Source organism: Schistocerca piceifrons, chromosome 5 (assembly GCF_021461385.2).
Source record: "Schistocerca piceifrons isolate TAMUIC-IGC-003096 chromosome 5, iqSchPice1.1, whole genome shotgun sequence".
Lineage (NCBI taxonomy): Eukaryota > Metazoa > Arthropoda > Insecta > Orthoptera > Acrididae > Schistocerca > Schistocerca piceifrons.
The window spans coordinates 496,226,285-496,253,339 of record NC_060142.1 but is presented as its reverse complement, the minus strand read 5'-3'; the positions used below and the strand labels follow the sequence as shown (position 1 = coordinate 496,253,339).

Below are 27,055 nucleotides of genomic sequence, written 5' to 3'. Positions count from 1 at the left end.
TCCCTAAACTTACGGCCCTGAGCACTATGGGACTTAACATCTGAGGTCATTACTCCCTTAGAACTTGGAACTACTTAAACCTAACTAACCTAAGGACATCACACACATCCACGCCCGAGACAGGATTCGAACGTGCGACCGAAGCAACAGCGCGGTTCCAGACTGGAGCGCCTAGAACCGCTCGGCCACACCGGCCAGCCGCATTACTTAATCTAACATAAACTAACCTATGCTAAGGACAACAGACACACCCCTGCCCGAGGGAGGACTCTAACCTCCGACGGCGGGAGCCGCGCGGACCGTGACAAGAGACCTGCGGCCGCGCGGTCCAGGCGAGGCGTAAAGCTTTGTGTCGTGCAGTTGTCAAGGGTACACGAGTGGGCTTTCGGTTCCGAAAGCCCGTATCGATGATGTTTCGTTGAATGGTTCGCACGCTGACACTTGTTGATCGCCCAGCACTGAAATCTGTAGCAATTTGCCGAAGAATTGCAATTCGTCGTTGGTCCCTTTCTTGTAGGATCTTTTCCCGGCCGCAGTGATGTCGGAGATATGATGTTTTACAGCATTACTGATATTCACGGTACACTCGTTAAATGGTCGTACACGAAAATCCCCACTTTATCGCCAACTCGGAGATGCTGTATCCCTCTGCTCGTGCGCCGACTATAACTCGTTCAGACTCACTTAAATTTTGGTAACCTGTTATTGTAGCAGCAGTAACCGATCTAACAACTGCGCCAGAGACTAGTCTTATTTACGCGTTGCCGACCGCGGCGCCGTATTCTGCCTGTTTACATATCTCTGTATTCGAATACGCATGCTTGTACCAGTTTCTTTGGCGCTTAAGTGTGTAACTATTTCTGATGTTGTAATAACATGCGTAATGCCTCATTCGTAGACAGTTTGAAGAAGGGAACAAAATCTCTGTTTTTAATATTGTGATGCATACTTCCATGCAATTCAATTTATCTTTCTATGGTACTGAGATAGGAGGTTAATGTAAAGAATATCATATATATGTTTCGTTAAGAGAAAATTAAAAATGAGAACAGGAATAAGTTTCTTTTATTTACCCAGGAAAGGTGGTTTTGGACTTGTTCTCTTGTTCGAACTAACAAAGCAGATACGCAAAATAAATCTTGCCGACCCTGCGCAGAATATTATCATCATTGTATTCCATAAGCTAATAGTGTGAAATTTTTAAAAGAAATAAATTTCTGGGTATAATGTCTTTGTGGTCACGTGTCACTGACTCCCAGGTTTCGACGGCCAACGTTCGGCACTTAAGTCTGCGAAGTCCTGTGTCGTGCACGGAATGGCGCTCAGTTTGCGAAACGAACGTGAGCAGGACCCACAGTTGTTACGAGGCGCTGCAGTCGAGGGCCACGGCTCTGCTGCAGTCGGCCTCTGGTATGCAGTGGCAGGCACGGAGGTCCCACACCTGCCGAACTGGGACAGCTGCGGGCATCCTTGAGCGCTGCAGACGGCGTGGAGTTACGGACCGACACCTCCGCCGCCGCCAAGGATGTCCCACTATGCGGGCCAAGGCGTCCACCGCTGCTACAAGAAAGCGCTCGCAGGGGGGCGGCTTCCTCCGCGAGGGCGCTCCGCAGTGTCTGCTGCCCGCCGCGACAACACTTCCAATGCAACGGGACATTCAGACTACAGGGCTGTTATAATTAAAGTGCAACTACTCACAGAGGTCCAGGTTGGAATGTAATTATATTACGGCAACGGGACTTCGTAGAATGCGTTAATGTGGAATCGATTTACGCTGAAAAAATAAATTGTTCGAATTTTCGCCACTAGGTGCAAATCTGGCGTTGTGAATGCATAAATGACGTGTTGAAATGTTTCCGTATGAAATGCATTAGGAACGGGACGTGGTCAGAGAAGGTCACACAAGCGAGAAAGGCATAATGACGATTTTATTATTAATCTCCACTTCAAACAATTTGTTTAGTATGAGAACCGGAGAATCTGACGTGTGGCTACATACGTAAGACGACGCGATCAACAGCTGCTCGGAACAGCTCCGGTAGAGTCTGAGCAACGTGTTCCTGAACGAACTGCATGTGAATATTTTAATACACACATATATAAATAAGCACTGAATGCAAACGCTATTAGCCGCGCGGGATAGCCGCACGGTCTTGGGCGCCTTGCCATGGATCGCGCGGCTGCCCCCGTCGGAGGTTCGAGTCCTCCCTCGGGCATGGGTGTGTATGTTGTCCTTAGCGTAAGTTAGTTAAGTTAGATTCAGTAGTGTGTATGCCTAGGGACAGATGACTTCAGCAATTTTGGCGCCGGTGGCGACACCTACAACGTGCTGACATGAGGAAAGATTTCAACCGATTTCTCATTCACAAACAGCAGTTGACCGGCGTTGCCTGGTGAAACGTTGTTGTGACGCCTCGTGTAAGGAGGAGAAATGCGTACCATCGCGTTTCCAACTTTGATAAAGGTCGGATTGTAGCCTATCGCGATTGCGATTTATCGTATCGCGACAATGCTGCTCGCGTTGGTCGAGATCCAATGACTGTTAGCAGAATATGCAATTGGTGGCTTCAGGAGGGTAATACTGAACGCCGAGCTGGATCCCAACGGCCTCTTACCACTAGCAGTCGAGATGATAGGCATCTTATCCGCATGGCTGTAACGGATCGTGCAGCCACGTCTCGATCCCTGAGTCAACTGATGGGGACGTTTGCAAAACAACAACCATCTGCACGAACAGTTCGACGACGTTTGCAGCAGTATGGACTATCAGCTCGGAGACCGTGGCTGCGATTACTCTTGACGCGGCATCACAGACAGGAGCGGCTGCCATGGTGTACTCAGCGACGAACCAGGATGCACGAATGGCGAAACGTCATTTTTTCGGATGAATCCAGGTTCTGTTTACAGCATCATGACGGTCGCATCCGTGTTTGGCGACATCGCGGTGAACGCACATTGGAAGCGTGTATTTTTCATCGTCATACTGGCGCATCACCCGGCGTGATGGTAGGGGGTGCCATTGGTTACACGTCTCGGTGACCTCTTGTTCGCATTGACGGCACTTTCAACAGTGGACGTTACATTTCACATGTGTTACGACCAGTTACTCTACCCTTCATTCGATCCCTGCGAAACCCTACATTTCAGCACTATAATGCACGACCGCATGTTGCAGGTCCTGCAGCGGCCTTTCTGGATACAGAAAATGTTCGACTGCTGCCCCGATCTCTCCTCAATTCAAAACGTCTGGTCAGTGGTGGCCGAGCAACTGGCTCGTCACAATGCACCAGTCACTACTCTTGATGAACTGTGGTATCGTGTTGAAGCTGCATGGGCAGCTGTACCTGTACACGCCATCCAAGCTCTGTTTGACTCAATGCCCAGCCGTTTCAACACCGTTATTACAGCCAGAGGTGGTTGTTCTGGGTACTGATTTCTCAGGATCTATGAACCCAAATTGCGTGGAAATGTAATCACATGTCATTTCAAGTATAATACATTAGTCCATTGAATACCCGTTTATCACCTGCATTCCTTCTTGGTGTAGCAATTTTAATGGCCAGTAGTGTAACTTGTTTTCCAGCATAAAGCGTTAACGCATTAGCATATGTACTAAGTTTCGCTGCCACACGATAATTACAGCCCACACTTGACCTCCGTGAGTAGATGCACTTTAATAACCACCTGGTACGTCTACATGCAGGAGCGTATCCATCACCTGAGCTGCGGTGAGGAGTGAGAGCTCTGGTCATCCCGAGCTGAGTGAGGAAATACATGCATCAACAGAGGTGTTGCATCACCCCGATATTTCGTACAGGTGTGTTACTATTGTGACTGCAGCATTTCAGTTGAAAGAGAAGCACACTTGGGGGCGCATGGAATAGTAGAGTGAAAATAGTGATCAACGATAGGGTCCGCATCATCATGTTACACACAAAACGCTTGTCAACCGAGCTCGATATGTGCACTGGGATCGAATAGACGTGATGCGGGCATGGAATGGATTCCAATTCACAGGTAGTGTTGAGGACTACACGGCACAGTCCTTCAATGCCGTGCAGGTGCACTGGATTATATCTACGACCTTTGAGGCAAAGGAACCGTGGGCTGAGTGCTTCAGAACTGAATTCGGCGTTCAGAGAAGCTACAGGATGTCATGTATCGCATCAGACTGTTACGAGACGATTTCTCAATTCGACTCTCCATTCCCGATGGCCATGGAGAGCACCATGACATACAGAACATCATGGAAGACATCGTTAAAGATAAGCGAGAAATCACGCAGACTCGACACACTAGGACTAGAGGCGGATGTTCTTTACGGACGAAACTCTAATCTGTTTATGCCCCAATAATCGCAAACTTGTTTGGAGGCAATCTGGTAATACCGAACGCCTCCGACACTACGTCCCACATCTGGAACAACGCGGTGATGGAGCGATGTTCTGAGGTGGCATTACATGGGAACACCGTACAGCTCTTGTAGTTGCTGAGGACAATCTCACTGCTCTACGGTAAATGGACGATATTCTGCAACCGAAAATGGGACCGTATACCCAAAATTTACCTACACTTTCCTCTTGATGGATAAAAACTGGCGTCCTCGTCGTCCTATTCTCGTGAACATATTTCATCATGATGCTAGGATCACCAGAATCGAGTGGCTTGCCTATTCTCCAGGCACGAACCTAATCGAACATGAAATTTTATGCACATCTGCAGGCTTTCGTGGCTTTTGTGACTGAAGTAAAAATCTTCTGGATTATTAGGCCGCACCATATTCCCTCTAAAATAATCGACGTTTCGATCCCTTTGGTGGGATCTTCCTCAGACTCTTCCCGTGTCCACTACTGCTATAATACTGTCAGAGACCAGTGTCGCGTTCTCTTGTAAAGGAGAGTTTCCCCGCATTCGTGCTGGAGAAGTGGTAGTATTGGTTAAAATTCCTACGGCTACCATTATTGGTGGGCCATCGTCATAGGCTAATATTTCCGCACTGATGCAGAAGAAGGGGCGCTGTTGGCTAAACTCTTGTGGATACTATTGGTGGCCCATCGTCATTGGCTAGAAAGGCACTACTCCACACTTACGCTGGAGAAGGGTTATTGGTTGAAATTCCTCCTACTGCTTGCTATTGGTTGGCCGTCGTCAGTGGCAAGATGCGAAACGGATAGAGCAAGAAAGGGGGAATGTTTACCCAAAATATTATTTTCCGCCGAGGTGACTGGCAGCGCGTTGTTTATGTTGCTCGCACACCGCGGCCTTATATTCACTTCCTTGATGGCGGGGAGCCATGATGCCGGAAGCCTATAGCCGTCCTCTCTATTAAAATTAAATGCATTCTTGGAAATTTCAACCGCTTCTCGGACCGGAGTTTAGCCAACAGCGCCCCTTCTTCTGCATCAGTGCGGGAATATTAGCCTATGACGATGGCCCACCAACGGTAGCCGTAGGAATTTTAACAAATACTACCACTTCCCCAGTACGAATGCGGGAAAACTCTCCTTTATAAGAGAACGCGACACTGGTCTCTGACAGTGTTCTAGCAGTAGTGGACACGGGAAGAGTCTGAGGAAGATACCAGCAGTGTGGTCGAAACGTTGATTATTTTAAAGGAAATATGACTCGACCTAATAACCCACTGGATTTTAATTTCTGAAATTTTTCTGGCGTATTTCTTTTTCTAGTAATTTTCGGTCTGTAGCCGGATCCCGTCGACATTCTGCCACGATATTCCGTGGCAAATACAACAGTCATCGGCAATCGTTAAAATCAGCGGTGGCAAAACACTATTTCCATGGGACACTCAGTGGAACACCATGGAAAAATATCGTAGCTCCAGTTTCCAGTTTTTGTGGTTAAGTAGTCAAGAATCGGGGCAAATGCGTCGTGCCGGTAATCTTATAAATCGTGACAACGGCTTTCAACTAGGTAAAAACTGGAATCCGATGACTAAAATTATCCAGTCACAACGGAATCGAGGAGGTCATTCGATACTTCCACCACCGAGGGCAGCACACACAATTCAGCAGTTCCGCGCTTGACGTCACCTGGCATATTTCGTATGCGCAAGATTCGGCATAAATACCGTGAATGCACCTGGGCTCTTCAGTAGTTGTCTACTCACCTGAAGATGGACGGACGTCATCGGGCCGAAATATCGTGGCACAATGTCGACGGGATCCGGCTGCACACCCGGAATGTTAGAACATGTCTGGGATTGACTGAAACGAGCCGTTAATGGACGTCAAGAACGACCACGAACCCTGCACGATTTACGCAGAATCGCCATTGAAGAGTAGGACAATGTGGTCTCATCGACGGTATGCAACGACGGATTCAAGTTTGCACCCGAGCAAGGGAATGCTCCACTGCGTATTGACGTTACTCCAGAGTGCTTATTTTAAGTCGGTGGTCTGGACACGTTGCAAAAGAATATATTAGGCTTGCCTGAGATTCAGTTTCTATTTTGAGTGTCGTGAATAAGAAAACGCTGGAAAACATAAATCCGGATGGCCAGACATTGATTCGAAACCAGTTTCTTTGCAGCTCAAGTCTACTGCATTGAACGCTGCGCCACTTCGCACGATCACTTCTTAGAGCGGAGGAAAAAGCCGTATCTATATCTAAATAAATTACAGGATTTCGTAAAGATTCGACAGTGCAAATATTTTGGCAATATTTACTGTAAATTAATTTCGGTATACCCATTTCCACATCACTTCATCAGACACTGATGAAGTGTCTTACCACGACGAGGGTTATTGCCAATCACAGCGTCATAAACTTTGTGGCGTTGCGTCACGTGTGTGGGTACCACAGGTAGTACGGCACTAAGAGAAACTCCAGCTCTGACATGAAGTGTTCCACTTCGGATGTATTTAATTGCCTCCGCTGGGGCTAAGACCCATCTGTCTAGCTTGTTCACTTCATAAATGGCGACTACCAGGGGGCTTAAAACCCCACTATGCGGAATATAGTCCGTGCATGCTATCAATTATCCGGTAAGTTTATGTATCTGTATGAATGTCTTAAGGGAGTGCCGTAGTTTACATCCAATAATATGGTCAGCAATATTTCTTCCTGCTCAACACAAAGTTGTGGGTCTCCCATATAAGGAGTCTAAATACTAATGAGAGACACTGGGAGCCCCAAGGTCCGAGCGTAATTCAGCGCAACGTCTACTGCAAAATATGGAACGTATGTCCTAAAGTAGGCTATTTCATTCACGCACTAAATCTACAAACCAATCAGTGCCGATACCAGGTCAGCATGTGTGAAGTGTGTGTGTGTGTGTGTGTGTGTGTGTGTGTGTGTGTGTGTGTGTGTGTGTTTTCAACTACGGAGTTAACAACACCCTTATAAAAATAGAGACGAATGTGATTAAAGTATTAAAAGGAGGTGAAATAAAAAGCTGGTTAAAAACTGCACTCAATTTCACTGCCTTACACGGTCCACCGGTATATTCATGCAACTTTGAAGGTACAGTACTTTAAGTTAAATATTGTAAACCTTTAAAAAAAACTGATAGCATAAAAAGGAAGCTGTAGTAACGACACAGGGAAGTGTGCCTCTCTCATCACTTACATGAGCCAGCTCTCCTAAAAGCAAGTTAATTACATCTCCGTAATATTTAGGAGATTAAGCCGGACATTTCATAGGAACTTAAAATTTGTGCCACATTCTTCTCCTTTTTAGCTAGAATAGAGAACACATCTGCACGCAGATTAGCCACTGCCTCTTGTCTGAACATAAAACAGATTCAAAGAAACTGTGACGCACACAACCACCACACATGTGAGGGTCCTCTCGCTGGAGCAAGACGACATGTGTCATATGACAGTTCAGAACGTAGACGACGTCCGTAACGATCAGGAAAGTTATTATTTGGTAGAATTTCCCCTGGATCGGCTGATGGTTTGTCGTTTCAGGTGAAAACCTGGCAAGTGTTCCACGCAAAAACGACGCATTTATTTGAATGACTAATACATGGAAATACTTGTATTTCAGCACTAAGACGTTTAATATCCGGCCTACTTAGATACACAGTAGTTTCTGTACGGGGTGACGTGTACAGGGCGTACAAAGAAAAAGGAGACAAAATTTATGTACAGGTTCCTAACACATAAGAAAAAAATGTCTAATACCTTAAGAGGTAGGAGCACTCCAGCTTTGCTAGCATGAAACACATCTCTACATCTTTTCTGCTGGACAAGCGCTCATAGATCTTAACATATGAGTTTCAGAGCCCGTGTTTACTGAACATTTTTTCTTGTTTTGGTCGATACTACCTCCCCCCAAAATATGAAAAGCAAAGAGCTTGCAGTAGAAAAGATTCAACTCATAGAACCAAAGATGAACAAGTGCTCCTATCTCTTAAGGTATGCACTTAAGATACCTTTTTTGTTTTAGTGTGAGGAACTTGTTCCTAAGCTTTGTCGGTGTTTTTTTGGGCCACCCTGTATTATGTGGGTACACTAATAGCTTCATAGCAGCATCAGCATATTGAACTGAAGTTTTCGACAGGTGATAAAACGTGAAAGGGCATGTGATTTGCTGCATTATTATGTTTTTAAGTTTATAGATGACAGTGAGGTAGCAACTTTTAAATTTTTAATAAGGACATTGTTTTTTAACATGTTCGAAAGCTTTTGAGACGTGGAGATTACATGGTGATGTGTCTTTCAAGCCTGGAATTCTAACCTATAGTGGGCAAAGTTAGGCTGTGCCTGTTTTCTAATTTTGTGACTGTCTCCATTGATTTTGTCGTCGCCTCGACGTTAAAAACTCTAAACCTTTTCTGGTTTGCCTCCGCTCTACCTTAAGCGCCCATGGCTCACAGATGGTCACAATGTTATACTTTTTTTTCTTCACAATGGCTTTCTCCTGCATTGTACGCATGTAAGATTTTTTCTCACGGAACTGCCTTCCCTAATTGCGGTCGTTTATTTACAGCCATTTTCCGAACGGCTTCAGGAATTTTCTGCCTAAAACACTTCAAATTTTAACACGCTGCATATTCCTATACTGTTCAATAGCTATACAATTTCGCCTTTACCTGGAACTATTTTTTTGTTAGCGCCCATAATACACTCGTACGTAAAAAAAAGCACACACATTTGATAATTTCATTGCGGCTTGACATAAAGACTAAGGCTGTTAGCCAACTAGGAGAAGACGTAATTTACAGCAGCAGCAACTCACCTTTCAGCGCGCGTTACGTGATCCGTTGCGGGGTAAGAAGCGAACGTCGCTTAGAATCCAGGGCGTAGCCAAGTGTTAGCTGGTATGACGTATTTTTTGTGGTCTGCCTCCGATGGTTGTCCGCAGCGACCCTGCAGATAAACGACACAATCTTAAGGCACTTCATATTAAAAAACACTTAACTATATATGACAGAAATTGTTTCTTTTTAAATATATTTTAAAGGTACGATTTCTCATCTATGACCGTAAACGTACAGAAAAATCGAAAAGAAAAATCCATCGTTCACGAGAATGATGACTCTTTCGGAGACGTTGCAATTGCTCTGTGGGAATGAACACGGAATCCGTAAGCACAAATCGTGTAAAAAAAATAGCTATCTCTGTTCGTTCAGGAGATCTAGGGGGCGCTTCAGAGGCACGTATATACCGACTAGGTTCATCCTCTCCTCTTTCTCATCATTATGCCACAAAGGCATGACATGACCACTACAGTCGTTGTAGACAACTACGCTAGACAGGCAGCGTCGGACGGACAACTCGAGTACACCACGAGAAAAGGGGGTCAATGTGCACATCAGGGCATTAAAAACAATCTAGGAAATACAGGAAAGCTTTAAAAATATTAACACTTGGTGTACGTGGTGGTAACTCACTCAGAATGAACAAATAAATATCTCTTTGTGTACGTCATTCGAGACTATCACGAGAGATTTCAGTAAACAGAAAGAATCAAGGAATTTATCAATGGAAGCCATCTCCTGTTTATTTACTTGCAGAAGGCCCAAGGCACGTGATAATACACACTATTTTGGTGTCATTTTATGCCAGAAAGCGTATCACATGTAGCCTATAGTGAGAACACTTTGTTGAAACCACACACAAATGAAACATAATACGGAAACTCCAAGTTTACTGTTACCAGTCATTTCTTAATACGACAGTGTGTGTGTGTGTGTGTGTGTGTGTGTGTGTGTGTGTGTGTGTGTGTGTGTGTGTTTTGTTGTGTTTCGAATTTTTGGAGGAACTTGTGGCACTGTCTCCAGTGGTCACAGGTCCCTTTCACTGTCGTAACACATAAAATGTATACTGTCATATTTTGTAAACAGTACAGTATGCATGTGATGTGTTACGACAGAGAAAGGAACCTGTAAAGTAAATGTTCACGAGCGGAAGATGTCAGTTGCAAGTTGTAAGTCTGTCCGAGTCTCGCTAGAGAGTTCTGCACGACGTTCGTCGTTTCTTCAAGTCGTCGAGTGAGAGAGAAACAGTGGCCGGTAAATAGACAGTGGTTAGTCTTCAGTAGAGACAGAACACAATAGAATTATCGCGTATGGACAGAGACCGCCTGCCTAGAGCTTTAACCGAGTACGGTTAGCTTGCAATTGTTCTTCGAATAGTACATCACGACTTTAGTTCAGAGAATATTATTTAGTTAGTGTTCATGGAACGCTGGACAGATAGGCTAAACCTGCATTTACAATTGTTCTAGCCAGCGTTACCGAAGTTGAGTAATATATTTTACTGGTTTTTTTCTGTGTGTGTGTGTGTGTGTGTGTGTGTGTGTGTGTGTGCGCGCGCGCGCTGCCCTAGAACCCATGCATCCTTCCTACCAGGATACCTGTATTAGATATGAAGACAGTAACTGTTCTCGAAAGAACAGAATACTGTTGATGACCGTGCAGCTTTTCCCTGGAATAAATGATGACTAACTGAAACCCTCAGCTGCCGACAGGTGTTGTTGATATACCTCGATGTGGACAGCTGAAAATGTGTGCCCCGACTGGGACCCGAACCCGGGATTTCCTGCTTACATGGCAGACGCTCTATCCATCTGAGCCACCGAGGACACAGATGAATAGCGCGACTGCAGGGACTTATCCCATTCACGCTTCCCGTGAGACTCACATTCCCAACTGTCCACAATTCTACGTATGTAATGTACCTTATAGACATTTGCCCATCCCGAGTCCCGGTCGGGGCACACATTTTCAGCTGTCCACATCGAGGTATATCAACAACACCTGTCGGCAGCTGAGGGTTTCAGTTAGTCATCATACCTGTACTAGTCTTTCTCAGCGGTAGCGAGATTTACATCAAAGTGGACGCCCCCACTATACAACACTTATCGAATTACATTACGTGATGCAGCAATTAGCCAGTATCTGTGTCTCCAGTCTTTTTCTGTGGATCAAATGGCTCTGAGCACTATGCGACTCAACTTCTGAGGTCATCAGTCGCCTAGAACTTAGAACTAATTAAACCTAACTAACCTAAGGACATCACACACATCCATGCCCGAGGCAGGATTCGAACCTGCGACCGTAGCGGCTCCAGGCTGTAGCGCCTAGAACCGCACGGCCACTCCCTTTTTTTGTGTTTTTGGATATCATGGAGGTTTCATGTGGACACACTGTACTGCTGCAGCTCAGGCACTGCTCTGTTTTTACGACGGGGTGAAGGATGGACAAAGCAGTGGGGGCGCTTCCGTTCTCGATTCGTCGCTCAGAGGGCGCTTATGGAACGTCACTTCGCAGGCCAAGCTGTCTTCCATCTTAGTGAGTCGCTACAAAAGACTCTCGCCTGCTGGCATTACTCGCAAGCACCGAGGGTGCTGGGTGGGGGAAGAAACGCAGCTACGCACTCGGCGGTATTAAAACGCACCAGCCTCGGCGGCGGAGCACTAAGACAGAGTGGATGCGCTGCTGCAGGAGCCCGGCCGCGACCCGCGCCCATTCGCTGGTGGCAGAGTGGAAAGCGTGTCCGGCCTAATCGACATTTCCGCCCGTCTCCCTGCTCGCATCGCGCCGAGCCGCGCCGCTGATCACAGAGGCCGCCGGCGGCCGGCCGCCCGCGTGGGCGTTGCGAAACGGCCGTGGCCAACACGACCCGACAGCCGCCCGTTGGACATAAATATTGGCCGTCGCGCCGCGCCTAATACCATCGTGCGCTACAGCACCTACAAGTGGCTACTCGACCCAGTACCGGGTGCTGCGGTGCGCACGCGTCGTATCACGTAGCAGCTCCCAAAGGAGTAGCGAGGCTTTTAGACTAGGTTCTTGTTTTTGTTAGATTACTAGCGAACCTGGCAAAGTTTCGCAACTGTTAAATATTTATGAAAATTGGATATACGTCCCAATCTCCTCCTCCTCCTCCTGCTCTCTCCCCCATCTCTCTCCCCCATCTCTCTCTGCCCCCCCAATCTCTCTCTCTCCCCAATCTCTCTCTCTCTCTCCCCCCCAATCTCTCTCCCCAATCTGTTCCTCCTCCCCCCTCTCTTTGTCCATCACCTTTCTCCCCTCCCTCCGCTGCCCGTACACCTCTTATCTGACACTCTTTCTATCCATTTCTTCCTCCCTGCTCTTTCCATCTTCTCTTCCCCTCCCCTACCTCATTTATTGTTATTGCAAACGGAACGTTGGTTGGAAACAGAAATCAAAATGAATGGGTAAATCGGTTGGAATCATTAGTACAGGGGGTATGAAAAATGGTTCAAATGGCTCTGAGCACTATGGGACTTAACAGCTGAGGTCATCAGTCCCCTAGAACTTGGAACTACTTAAACCTAACTAACCTAAGGACATCACATACATCCATGCCCGAGGCAGGATTCGAACCTGCGACCGTAGCAGTCTGCGCGGTTCCGGACTGAAGCGCCTAGAACCGCTCGGCCACGCCGGCCGGCGCTGGGGTAGTGCCAGCGTGTCTACTTGACAGGACTCACCAGGCCTACATCGTATGCGCAGACGACCATCACTTGCGTGGAGGTAGAATCTGCTTTCACTGCTGAAGACCATGGCGTACCACTCCCCATCTTCCAAGTGATCCTCTGACGGTACCAGTCGAGTCGTGAAGGTGCGCGTGCCTTAGTCCCACTGCTAATAACCGGTTCGCAACAGTTCGTGTTGACACGTCTGGGCTCACAAGCCCTCTTATCTATACTACGGTCTGCCACCGCTTCCTGGCGGCGTCTGTTCAGCATGGACATCCAGAGCCGTGTGTGTGTGTGTGTGTGTGTGTGTGTGTGTGTGTGTGTCTGAGAGAGAGAGAGAGAGAGAGAGAGAGAGAGAGAGAGAGAGAGAGAGTGAGTGTTTGACTACGTTCACGTGACCACTTACACCAGCATCGTTGCACAACTTATGCAGCACGTCCAGCTTGTGTGACAATTCTCCAAACGAACATCCCGCCACTCTGAAGGCCACAATTTGACCCCTTTCAATCTAGCTCAGCTGGCTGTAGGAAGCTGAGTGCGTCTCCGTGGCACTACTGCCTGCTCGTTTCACACGTTTGCACCACGCTGATCCTTCTGGCCTTCAGCATTCCCAGTGAAGGGTGTAACAGATGCGCTCTGGTAGCAGTACCACTATGCTACGTGTTCGCGGACGATGTTGAAATCATTATCAGTACATCTATTGTCCCCGAGGTGGCGTATGCCATCATCGGATCAAAATCGACGTCGCCTTTTCAGGAGTACTAATTTCCAGCAGCGCATGAATGTCGCCTTCCTCGTATAGTCCACCCGCTGCACACAGACTTCCTACTTTGTGCAAAGCATCTACGACAGAAATATTGAGACATACACGTCACATAGGCTTAAATATGTCCTGAAAACCGAGTTCTGGGTAGTTCGTGCAATGGACCACAAGCTGCTTTATTATTCACTTCGCAGCACATAAACAAAATAATTGACAGCACAGCACAACACAACACAACAGTTAACTATTCAATGGCTACAACTTTGCTGTAGCGTAAATTTCCTTTACTTCACGTCTATGGTCTCAAACTTTCTGTTGACATATTACCGGTTTCGGTCTATAATGACCATCTTCAGATCTGTCTTACAAAAACAATGTCCTAACGTACTGCAGCCATAGTAGTATCGTCAAATGTTAAATGCGAAATCAGGCTGATTTTGAATTTAACATTTGATGTTGTCACTATGGCTGCAGTAGATTAGGACATTGTTTTCATAAAACAGTTTTTATAAAACATATCTGAAGATGGTCATTGTAGACCGAAACCGGTAATCTGCTGACAAAAAGTTTCTGACCATTGACGTAAAGGAAATTTATTCTATATTCGGGTCACTGTTTTATTCACGACAATTTCGCAGCTTGTGAAATTTCAGTACCGACTTCGCAGTACTGTTACTGTTATTTTTACTAGCGACACTGCTCAGACAAACCACTTCCAACCTCAAGTCTTAAAGCAGTACAACAATCATAAGTTTTACAAACAATAAGTACAGAGCACATATTTTAACTTGGCTGATTTTGACTGGGGGTGCAGCGTATAGGTGAAACAAGTGTTGCTAAGGACAGGAATGGGGCAGAGGGAGCTTGGTTTGCAACATATGTCTATCCTCAATGTGGATAGCCAGCTTTCTTTTCTGAGAATGGGTTGTAGGTAGCACTTGCGATACACTGTGAACTGCTTCAGCATTCTATAAAGAAGGGCTGTTACTGATTGTTTTACTGATTCACAAGTTCATTGTTTAACAAAACACCTGCAAAATTAAATATCATTTGTATTTCATCTTTTTAAAATAAAAGTGAACAAAGAAAGACCTTTTTGATTCCATAATTTAGTTAGGTGCCAATGATGTTGATGGAGAGGGTGAGAGTTGGAGGAGGGGTGGGGGTGGGTACTACGTAATAGCTGTTTACACTCAAGGGCAAAGGTTTCAGATAGGTTGGAACCCACTGGCGTAAAGTCAGACGTGTTTCTGCAGTTGTGGCAAGTAATTGGAATTTTTAGAAGTATTGTGAGCAGGTGGAAATTTTATAACTGCGGAACTCGAATGATTATTGTGAAACAGTTAGTTTAGTATATAGAGAAATGTTGTTTTTTTTTTTTTGGGGGGGGGGGGTCGTCAGTCTACTGACTGGTTTGATGCGGCCCGCCACGAATTCCTTTCCTGTGCTAACCTCTTCATCTCAGAGAAGCACTTGCAACCTACGTCCTCAATTATCTGCTTGACGTATTCCAATCTCTTGTCTTCCTCTACAGTTTTTGCCCTCTACAGCTCCCTCTAGTACCATGGAAGTCATTCCCTCATGTCTTAGCAGATGTCCTATCATCCTGTCCCTTCTCCTTATCAGTGTTTTCCACATATTCCTTTCCTCTCCGATTCTGCAAAGAACCTCCTCATTCCTTACCTTATCAGTCCACCTAATTTTCAACATTCGTCTATAGCACCACATCTCAAATGCTTCGATTCTCTTCTGTTCCGGTTTTCCCACAGTCCATGTTTCACTACCATACAATGCTGTACTCCAGACGTACATCCTCAGAAATTTCTTCCTCAAATTAAGGCCGGTATTTGATATTTGTAGACTTCTCTTGGCCAGAAATGCCTTCTTTGCCATAGCGAGTCTGCTTTTGATGTCCTCCTTGCTCCGTCCGTCATTGGTTACTTTACTGCCTAGGTAGCAGAATTCCTTAACTTCATTGACTTCGTGACCATCAATCCTGATGTTAAGTTTCTCGCTGTTCTCATTTCTACTACTTCTCATTACCTTCGTCTTTCTCCGATTTACTCTCAAACCATACTGTGTACTCATTAGACTGTTCATTCCGTTAAGCAGATCATTTAATTCTTCTTCACTTTCACTCAGGATAGCAATGTCATCAGTGAATCGTATCATTGATATCTTTTCACCTTGTATTTTAATTCCACTCCTGAACCTTTCTTTTATTTCCATCATTGCTTCCTCGATGTACAGATTGAAGAGTAGGGGCGAAAGGCTACAACCTTGTCTTACACCCTTCTTAATACGAGCACTTCGTTTTTGATCGTCCACTCTTATTATTCCCTCTTGGTTGTTGTACATATTGTATATGACTCGTCTCTCCCTATAGTTTACCCCTACTTTTTTCAGAATCTCTAACAGCTTGCACCATTTTATATTGTCGAACGCTTTTTCCAGGTCGACAAATCCTATGAAAGTGTCTTGATTTTTCTTTAGCCTTGCTTCCATTATTAGCCGTAACGTCAGAATTGCCTCTCTCGTCCCTTTACTTTTCCTAAAGCCAAACTGACCGTCACCTAGCGCATTCTCAATTTTCTTTTCCATTCTTCTGTATATTATTATTGTAAGCAGCTTCGATGCATGAGCTGTTACGCTGATTGTGCGATAATTCTCGCACTTGTCAGCTCTTGCCGTCTTCGGAATTGTGTGGATGATGCTTTTCCGAAAGTCAGATGGTATGTCGCCAGACTCATATATTCTACACACCAACGTGAATAGTCGTTTTGTTGCCACTTCCCCCAATGATTTTAGAAATTCTGATGGAATGTTATCTATCCCTTCTGCCTTATTTGACCGTAAGTCCTCCAAAGCTCTTTTAAATTCCGATTCTAATACTTGATCCCCTATCCCTTCTAAATCGACTCCTGTTTCTTCTTCTATCACATCAGACAAATCTTCACCCTCATAGAGGCTTTCAATGTATTCTTTCCACCTATCTGTTCTCTCCTCTGCATTTAACAGTGGAATTTCCGTTGCACTCTTAATGTTACCACCGTTGCTTTTAATGTCACCAAAGGTTGTTTTGACTTTCCTGTATGCTGAGTCTGTCCTTCCGACAATCATATCTTTTTCTGTGTCTTCACATTTTTCCTGCAGCCATTTCGTCTTAGCTTCCCTGTACTTCCTATTTATTTCATTCCTCAGCGACTTGTATTTCTGTGTTCCTGATTTTCCCGGAACATGTTTGTACTTCCTCCTTTCATCAGTCAACTGAAGTATTTCTTCTGTTACCCATGGTTTCTTCGCAGCTACCTTCTTTGTACCTATGTTTTCCTTCCCAACTTCTGTGATGGCCCTTTTTAGAGATCCATTCCTCTTCAACTGTACTGCCTACTTCGCTATTCCTTATTGATGTATCTATAGCGTTAGAGAACTTCAAACGTATCTCGTCATTCCTTAGTACTTCCGTATCCCACTTCTTTGCGTATTGATTCTTCCTGACTAATGTCTTGAACTTCAGCCTACTCTTCATCACTACTATATTGTGATCTGAATCTATATCTGCTCCTGCCTTACAATCCAGTATCTGGTTTCGGAATCTCTGTCTGACCATGATGTAACCTAATTGAAATCTTCCCGTATCTCCCGACCTTTTCCAAGTATACCTCCTCCTCTTGTGATTCTTGAACAGGGTATTCGCTATTACTAGCTGAAACTTGTTACAGAACTCAATTAGTCTTTCTCCTCTTTCATTCCTTGTCCCAAGCCCATATTCTCCTGTAACCTTTTCTTCTACTCCTTCCCCTACAACTGCATTCCAGTCGCCCATGACTATTAGATTTTCCTCCCCCTTTACATACTGCATTACCCTTTCAATATCCTCATACACTTTCTCTATCTGTTCATCTTCAGCTTGCGACGTCGGCATGTATACCCGAACTATCGTTGTCGGTGTTGGTCTGCTGTCGATTCTGATTAGAACAACCCGGTCACTGAACTGTTCACAGTAACACACCCTCTGCCCTACCTTCCTATTCATAACGAATCCTACACCTGTTATACCATTTTCTGCTGCTGTTGATATTACCCGATACTCATCTGACCAGAAATCCTTGTCTTCCTCCCACTTCACTTCACTGACCCCTACTATATCTAGATTGAGCCTTTGCATTTCCCTTTTCAGATTTTCTAGTTTCCCTATCACGTTCAAGCTTCTGACATTCCACGCCCCGACTCGTAGAACGTTATCCTTTCGTAGATTATTCAATCTTTTTCTCATGGTAACCTCCCCCTTGGCAGTCCCCTCCCGGAGATCCGAATGGGGAACTGTTCCGGAATCTTTTGCCAATGGAGAGATCATCATGACACTTCTTCAATTACAGACCACATGTCCTGTGGATACACGTTACGGTTTTTAATGCAGTGGTTTCCATTGCCTTCTGCATCCTCATGTCGTTGATGATTGCTGATTCTTCCGCCTTTAGGGGCAAGTTCCCACCCCTAGGACAAGAGAGTGCCCTGAACCTCTATCCGCTCCTCCGCCCTCTTTGACAAGGCCGTTGGCAGAATGAGGCTGACTTCTTATGCCGGAAGTCTTCGGCCGCCAATGCTGATTACTTATCAAAATTTAGGCAGTGGCGGGGATCGAAGACGTTTTGATTATGAATCAAAGACGCTACCTCTAGACCACGGGTGAAATCTCTTGAACGTTTTAAATGAAACAAACGTTATTAAATTCTACATCTTTATTCAACATAGTCACCCCCGGCCATGAACACATTTCTTCCAGTTAGACCAGTCACTGTGGAATGTTTGACTTTGTTGATGGAGCCACAATCTCACCTCTGCTTAACTGCTTCGTCACTACCGAAGTAAAAGTATTCTTTAAGTTTTGGAAACATCTGAAAATTGGATGGGGACAAGTCGGAACTGTATGGAGGATGATCGATGACAGTGAACCGAAGGCATCAGATTGTAACAGATAATGCAACATTCATGTGTTGTCTCGCACTGTCATGCTGAAGGACAGGGTGCTCCATTCTGGATGAACTATTCCAACTCGAAACTGGATTATAGCATGTTGTTCCCCACCCTCTGACATAGGTTACACATTACCATTTTTCACGCTACAATTCGGAGTTCTCTAGCGGCAGAGGGCTGGAAATGTGTACCGAGTGGTCATAATTAGACAGACGTTGTTCAGATTGCTGCAGTGCGGATTGTATACATACCAGGACGCTGAATCATCATTAGGTTTGTTCACTAATCGGAGAATTCATGGAGTACGCGGAAAAATAGTTCCACTTTCTGCCGCCGTGTGAAAATGTGACGCTGTAAGCAGACAGAATGTGAAATGTTTCCTTTTGTGACGTTAGTGTGCTGTTTGCCACTTGGCAACCCGTGTTTATTTCTTTTGTGAAGTGATTGTTGGTGTAAAGTGTTAAGAAGCTTTAACTTTTCCGTACAAAACGTAATGGCTGTTGCGAAGAAACACTGTGCACTACTGGTAAGGTTGTTTTATCAGCACGGCAGCAATAGCAGTGATGCATTGCAGGAGTATCATGGGTAATAATAGCTGCGAGCGGGCCCAATGTCAATAAATGGGCTAAAAAATATGACCAAGAAATTTGAATTAGATGGAGAGGAAGCATCCCTTTCCCATGGAAGATGATGAAGTTGCTGCAGCTATGGCCGACCGTACAGCACTTGCCTCAAATTCTGCAGCCAGTGCTCGAGCTGTGTACGGGAATCCACACTCCTCTGGTCAACAGTTAAAAAGATTTCTTGCAGCCACACAAAATTCTGAATGCTTACAGCGCCATATTTTCACCTACTGGCAAAAAAGGGAACTATTATTTCTTTCAGCATATACCGCAAGGACACCAGTTAATGAGCACACCTACGATACTTCAGCATCCTGTGATGCATATAGCCCGCCCTGCAGCACTCCAAACATCTTCAGTTTAATTATTACCACGAGATAAAATGAAGACTAAAGATGTAGAATAATAGTAACGTTTGTTATACGAGGGTTGGAACTTTAATAGTGGCAACTATTTATTCACAGCTCGTACAAAATAGATACGTGTTTCAAAGTTTTACTGACGTTCAAAGCATTGTGTATAATCCGTTGCCAGCGATGTGGAAGTCGTAGGCTAGTCTTAGCAGTGCCAGTTGTGTTAACAGTTCGAGCGGCGCGGTCTATTGCCCGGCGAATTTGTAGCAGTTCTGAAGTGAATGCCGTGAAGTGTTTCCTTCAGTTTAGAAATCTAGTTGAACTTACAAGGACTTCATTCAGGGGAGTGCAGTAGGTGGTATAGCACTTAGCAGCCCCATCAGTCAAACAAATCAATAACAGTTTGCACTGTACGTGCTTGAGCATTGTCCTGCAAAATGACGGTCAGGTCCTGCAGAAAGTGTCATCACTTCTGCCTCTATGCTGTTCATTTTAGGAACACAACCTACGACCAGCTTAGAGAAAAAAAATTTTCTTCCCATAAATTTGTAATTATGTCATAGACCACTTCAAATGTCTAAATTCTGATGAAGACACTCTTAGAAGTGATGAAACTTGGTAAATAAGACTAAAAAATTGTGACCGAGGGATCATTTGTTCCAATTTCGTTCCTACGGCGAATAAACACTTTCACACTTTATCTCTGAATTAACAACATTTAAACGCTTCATGCTATTCCAACATACGATATCTCAGATGATGGTATTGCAGTATAGTTATCATTTTCAGAAAGCTACGTATCTTTATTTTATTTCATTATTTATTAGGTATTTTGGATCTATTTTTATTACACAAATGTTTGTCAGAACATTTTATTCTGTACAGTTACACAGCAAATGAATACAGCATAATACCTCATATTTTGCCATAAATCTGTTTTACTTCACTAATAGTTTACTATTTTGCCAGTAACTTCATTCCAATGTCGACTGCAAGTGCTATTAAAAACTCTGCTAATTTAAAAGTGGTCAATCGCTGCGTCAGCGGACACCACAACTGAAAATAGAACCAAAAGATGCTTATATCAAGAAGGTGTAAATAATTATTTAAATAAAATTTAACGACAATTTGTTCTCTTTTAACTAAATTGGTGATCCCTTGATGCCTCAGAACATGTCCTACCAACCGATCCCTTCTTCTGGTCAAGTTGTGCCACAAACTTCTCTTCTTCCCAATCCTATTCAATACTTCCTCATTAGTTATGTGATCTACCCATCTAATCTTCAGCATTCTTCTGTAGCACCACATTTCGAAAGCTTCTATTCTCTTCTTGTCCAAACTATTTACCGTCCATGTTTCACTTGCATACATGGCTACACTCCATCCATATAAATACTTTCAGAAATGACTTCCTGACACTTAAATCTATACTCGATGTTAACAAATTTCTCTTCTTCAGAAACGCTTTCCTTGCCATTGCCAGCCTACATTTTATATCCTCTCTACTTCGACCATCATCACTTCTTTTGCTCCCCAAATAGCAAAACTCCTTTACTACTTTAAGAGTCTCATTTCCTAATCTAATTCCCTCAGCCTCACCCGACTTAATTCGACTACATTCCATTATCCTCGTTTTGCTTTTGTTGATGTTCATCTTATATCCTCCCTTCAAGACAAATGGGTGGGGTACCTTAAACTGTTTGTCGTTCCTTGACCGTGCGCCCTGTCCACATCACGTACCTGATAATCCCGCGGCGGTCGTATTTTTCTGCTCCACACTGCTGCTGGCTTGCCTGAAATTATCTATCAAAATCTGCAAGCGGGTTTAGGGGAGCCACTCAACGTTAAAACACAACACTGTCTGACGTCTGGTATGAACAACTACATTCTGAGACGATTAAAGAAAATCGCAGGTGCACTGTTTACACTCTAAGTCGTAAATATTTATCTCAATTCACAATCTTGATGATTATCTGCCCACAATATCACTTGGACGAGCGTACGCGTAACCGACACGACGCGGGTGATTGTTGATGATGCGGAAGCCGAATGGTCGCACGAAAGTTCCTACGCTCGTCACGCATAGACAGATTTCTTTTGGTACCAGTCATCCTTGACACTAGTAATGATGTAACACTGTTCGTAAAGTTAATTTTTCAGTTCTCAGTTCTCACTTGTACGAGCGTGCGCGTAACCGTCGCGGCGCGGCTGATTATTGTTGATGCGGAAACGCGATGACCAAACGCACGTTCTCACGCTCGCTACGAGACACTGGCACTTATTTGCACTCTTTTATAGTAACTAATTTTTGCTAATTCACATTAGTTCATTCTGAGAGACCGAACACGGCACGGATGATTGATACTGTACGGTACGACACGCAACTAGAGGATACACAAATACGTTATCGGCAGCACTGCTCATTTTTCAATTACTTCTTGACGCACTTTCCTCTGAATCATTTCCATATTTCATCACTTTACTGTAATAGCACTTGCAGAAACATTTCAACTTCCACACTAACAATGCCTCTCACATGCAGAGCTACACACTACTCAACATAGCAGTTCCGTGTCCCGTGCTCGACCCTGCAGACGCGGCTGCCCGCAAAGATACTCCGCAACAAAGCCAGCGATATGAGAGTACGCTTACAAGTTAGCCACCGTGCATAGATGTACATGTGCTCTAGCCGCCTACCTCATATGATCGGACGCACACATATGTTCAGTAAGGAACGTTGGCCAGTGCAGGTGCATACTGAGGCAGTGGAGGGGTTCTTAACAACCGACAGCCAAGATCCCATAAAATATTTCTTTATAGACGACAACCGGTTTCAACAGTGCACTGTTTAGAATACGTCCAGCACATGCAAAGAGTTGTGCTGTTGTGTACCGTGTTTGTATGAGGCAAACAAGCAACTGTGAGTAATATTTATACGGACATAGCCTGTTTCACAAGGAGCTTTATGTTTTTAAATATTTTAGCTACGTTAAACCTTTTAAAATGTGCTGTTTTTATCCACTTAACATCTTGCGGGTGAGGTCAGCGAAAACGAACATGTTTTACAAAGAAAATGGTTCAAATGGCTCTGAGCACTCTGATCGGAGATCATCAGTCCCCTAGAACTTAGAACTACTTAAACCTAAGGACATTACACACATCCACGCCCGAGGCAGGATTCGAATCTGCGACCGCAGTGGTCGTGTGGTTCCAGACTGAAGTGCCTAGAACCGCTCGGCCACTTCGGCCGGATGAACATGTTTTACAACAACATCTAAGTCCTGAAAATGACAGCATAGTCTGTTGAAACCGGCTGTCTTAAGTAAAGAAGTATTTTATGTGATCTGAGCCGTTGAATGGTTTCTAACAATTAAACAGATCGCCCTTCAGTTCTCTCAAAATGAGAAAATCAATGGATGAATTCGATCGTGCGCTGAAAGCTGCGGCTGTGAAAAGCGCAATGATCCATTAAAGAGACTGTCATTACTGTATTCCAGGTAGGAGGTGAATAGAACGGGTTCTATAACTAGTGTCAAGCGTTAGGGGCCTAAACCGGCAGTTCGACCACAGGAAAATATCCGAAGAGTTCGTGCAGCTCTGTAACGAAGCCCACAGCGATCTGTCCGTCTCCATTCCAGAACATTACAAATTCCTCGTACGTCTTTGTAGAGGATTGTGAAACTGGATTTGAAGTTTAACCCTTATAAGCTGCAAGTGGCTCAGCAGTTACGGCAGAGAGATAAAGTGAGCACGCGCAACTTCTGCACATTACAGGGCAGAATTGAGATGGACGACGCTTTTCTGGCAAGTTTTGTGAAATCTGGCGAGGCAAACTTTCACCTGCATGGTTTTAGCAATAAACAAAACTATTTGGGCACAAACTTGCAGCTCAGTCATGAAATGAAGAGAGATGCAAACAGGCAGAATACGGTGCTGCGGTCAGCAACGCCTACGTAAGACAACAGTTGTATGGCGCGGTTTTTAGATCGGTTTTTACTGCTGATGCTATGCAGGTTATAAATATTTAATTGAGTTTGAACGTGGTTTTACAGTCAGTGCACAAGCGATGGGACACAGCATCCCCGAACGACCATTTCACCAGTGTACTGTGAATATTAGGAATACGGTAGAACATCAAATCTTCGACATCGCTGCGGCCGGGAAACGATCCTGCAAGAACGGGACCAACGACGAGTGAAGAGAATCGTTCAATGTGACAGAAGTGCAACCCTTCCGCAAATTGAAGCAGATTTCAATTCTGGGCCATCAACGCGAGCGGCGAATTGTAACAAGAGTGTACGCGTGTTCTGGATTTCCTGCAAACACAGTCCTGTTGCGACATGAATCACATCGTGCGAATGAAACGGTGCGGCAGCTACGAATGTACTCATCCCTAACTTCGAAGTTGCATGGAACAGTACGATTCTTAAGTTTGGTGAGCTTCCAAGACCAAAACTCCATAACATCAGTCTTCATAAAGACGCACTACCGTCACAAACGTGGGACCAAATGACGGAAGTCATTTTGGCATTATTTCCGACATCAGAACACCCACAAAATGCAAAAGTCTTGGATAGAACAGACCATACTACAACTAACTGAAGACAGAAGCAACCTGAAAAAAACTGGTATCCACACCACCCTCGATCAAGACGGTACAAGAACCTATGCAGAGAAATACAACGGAATCGCACAAAAGACTGATCACATTTCATTAACAGTAACTGTGGTGGGACACAAGAACATCGTCATAACAATCAAGTACGCTGTAAGGTACCCCTTATTTGCATATGAGAGCGCATTTCACTTTATTTCCAGTTTTGTTACGTCACGTACTTGAAGTGAATGTAGCAGCGCTGCAGTACCTATGGAGTAAGGAGCGAGCGGTAGGTTCCAACACTTATAGTGGGATGAGGTCCCGAGGCAGAACTCGCTCGTGACGTCAGCAACGAGATAAGTACGGAAAGCGCATTTATTCTGCCGCGAATCAAGTGATAGTTATCGATAAATATTTGCTAACAAAAGTTGCCTTTTGCCACTCAGATATTAGGAGGTGTTTACGAGTCACAAATACTATCAGTAACTTTAAAACCCCAGGAAATTTTGATATTAATACATAAATGAACAACTCTTGCGTAACCGAAGAGGTACGATCTTATACGAACTGTACCGACTGTATGTTCAAGTTACAGACTGCAGCACAGTCGGCAGTCGTCGATAGAATGCCTTTCGATCTAATCATGTGATAGACCATGCTCTTTTGCCGTTATTAGTTAGGTTATATTTAGTGTTATGTTCATTTTACGGCGTTTCTTAAATAAATGAATCATAGTGACATCCTGTGTAAAAATTATTTGTACAAAAATCTTCTTCCCGCTTCATTACGTAAAACACACAGTAGTGTTGCACTTTCAGAATCCGACGGCGCTGCTACGGCTCTGCAAGGGGAGTGCGGACATAAAACTACGAGAGCATCTCCACGTAACAGGTTCCTTCGCGGTGGCTCACAAAGTCAATTTAAAGACGGATTGGCTTAATTAATGCAAAATTCGGGTGGAAAAGCATGACTAGTTATACTGTACATCCTTGTACCATCTACCGACTCACCGGCTAAACCGAAACATTTCTGGAGGTTTAGTACGAGTGGGGGTTTCTTGCAAGAGTCACGCGTAGGAGGTGCAGATATGCCTCATGTTTGAGGCGTTGTGGAAGGATAGCTGGTCCCGCGAAACGTCCGCCAATAGTCCCCGGCCACACACTGAGGTTGAACGGATGCTGGCGGTTCGCTGCCACCATACTACGCGGTTTCTCCGTAACCCACAGATGGGTGTTGTGAAGGTTCACGATACCGGCACCCGTTAAAGTAGCCTCATTTTTGACCAGGTTGGATGACAGGAAACACAGTACCCTACAGGCCGAAGTGAGGAACAAGCGACTAACCGACGCCAGGAAGGTAATCCGCACTGGTACGAACGCCCGCACGCGTTGTAAGTGATACGGATACTGGCATTTGTCGTGGAGAATGTTCCACATGGTTTTCCGGGTCACATTCCTGGTGCTAATACCGGGGTCGCCGGTCAAAGACGTTTCCATCTTCAGTTTCGAGCCACGCGTCCGTATGACCTTTTTTGTTCCTTTTCTCTCGGGAATCTTTTCCTGCAGTTTGTTCCCAATTCAGCAAAATCACCCTCGTATAACGTCTAGAGACATTACAAAAACGTGTTTTAACGCCGGAGTCAAGTTTGATCTTGAAATAAAACTTTTTTCCCGTCCCAAAGAAGTTCCTACTTGAGAACTGGCATGCACAATGATTTGCATAACAGAAGCGGTATTTATGGCAGGAACAGTCCATCGAATGACAAACAGATAGGACGGTCAACAAACTCTTGACTGCTTGTGCATCCCTTCTTTGAAAGATGGTAAGAGGTCGGCTGAACGAGCGTTTTTTAAGCGAACTTTCTGGTGCATGTATTACTTTTCTTTAGGATTCCTCGAATAAATCCGAGTCTGGCGCTTGTCTTCCCTTCAACTCGCTCCGGACAGAAATTACTGGATACATTTAGGTAGTGCCTCGCTTCAGCGAATGATCGCTGTCAGCCTAGTCAAACGATGTCGGCTACTTTTGTCTATTTGTACGCATTACATTACATTTATTTACGATTATTAATTTCTAACACATCTTGGTATTATTGATTAGTGACATATCGTATTTTCAAATTTCCTTGACGTACAATTCAGTCTATTTCTTAAGAAGCCACTTACACTGTCAGTCATCTCTGTGTGCTGCCATTGCAGATTCCAGTGTGTAACTTGCCTACTTTCGGAGTTCTACGCTATGGCATTTAACCTGGTTGTCATGTTTTCACCTTAGTATTAAAAGCAAGAACAACACGGTGGCTCATCTTCGAGCGGGCTTAGAATAGTGAGTTACACATTGCTATGGGAGGCAAAATTTCTTTTACGGAATGCTGCACTGTTTGTGCAACACAGATACTTGGCACTATTGTTAAACATAGTCATAAGGTCTCCGTAAAAGACGGCCGGGACCTCCTACCAATCATACGACAGAAATCTGCTCTTTGGTCACGGAACCATTCGACAACCGCTGTATGAAAATCCCCCCCCCCCCCCCCCCCCCGATGTTCGAACTTCCCGCAAATATAGAAATCGCATGGTGCAAAATGTGGAATGAGTAGCGAATAAGCATCACCGACGTTTGTGCGGCCGCGTTCTAATTGTTGGAACCATTTGACTGCGGCTGGTCCAGACATTTCACTTGGTGCATATGTTACCAGAATTTCACGGCGAATGTGTGTGCTGTGTACACGCTTTGCTCACAATAATCGTACTGTTCCCCGTATTTTAGATTTGGAGTATGTTTCCAGTGGCCGAAGGGTGAGTTTCGAGTTGCAGCGCCGTTTCAT

General features: G+C 44.7%; 1 protein-coding gene across 1 annotated transcript in view; it reads right to left on the bottom strand.

The window, feature by feature from the left end:
• LOC124799107 overlaps positions 1-27,055 on the bottom strand; it is an 800,045-nt gene that overhangs the window by 241,862 nt on the left and 531,128 nt on the right. The window contains exon 4 of the mRNA XM_047262646.1: positions 9,205-9,335. The gene's annotated coding sequence lies outside the window, so the exon portion shown is untranslated. The remainder of the gene's footprint in view (positions 1-9,204; positions 9,336-27,055) is intronic.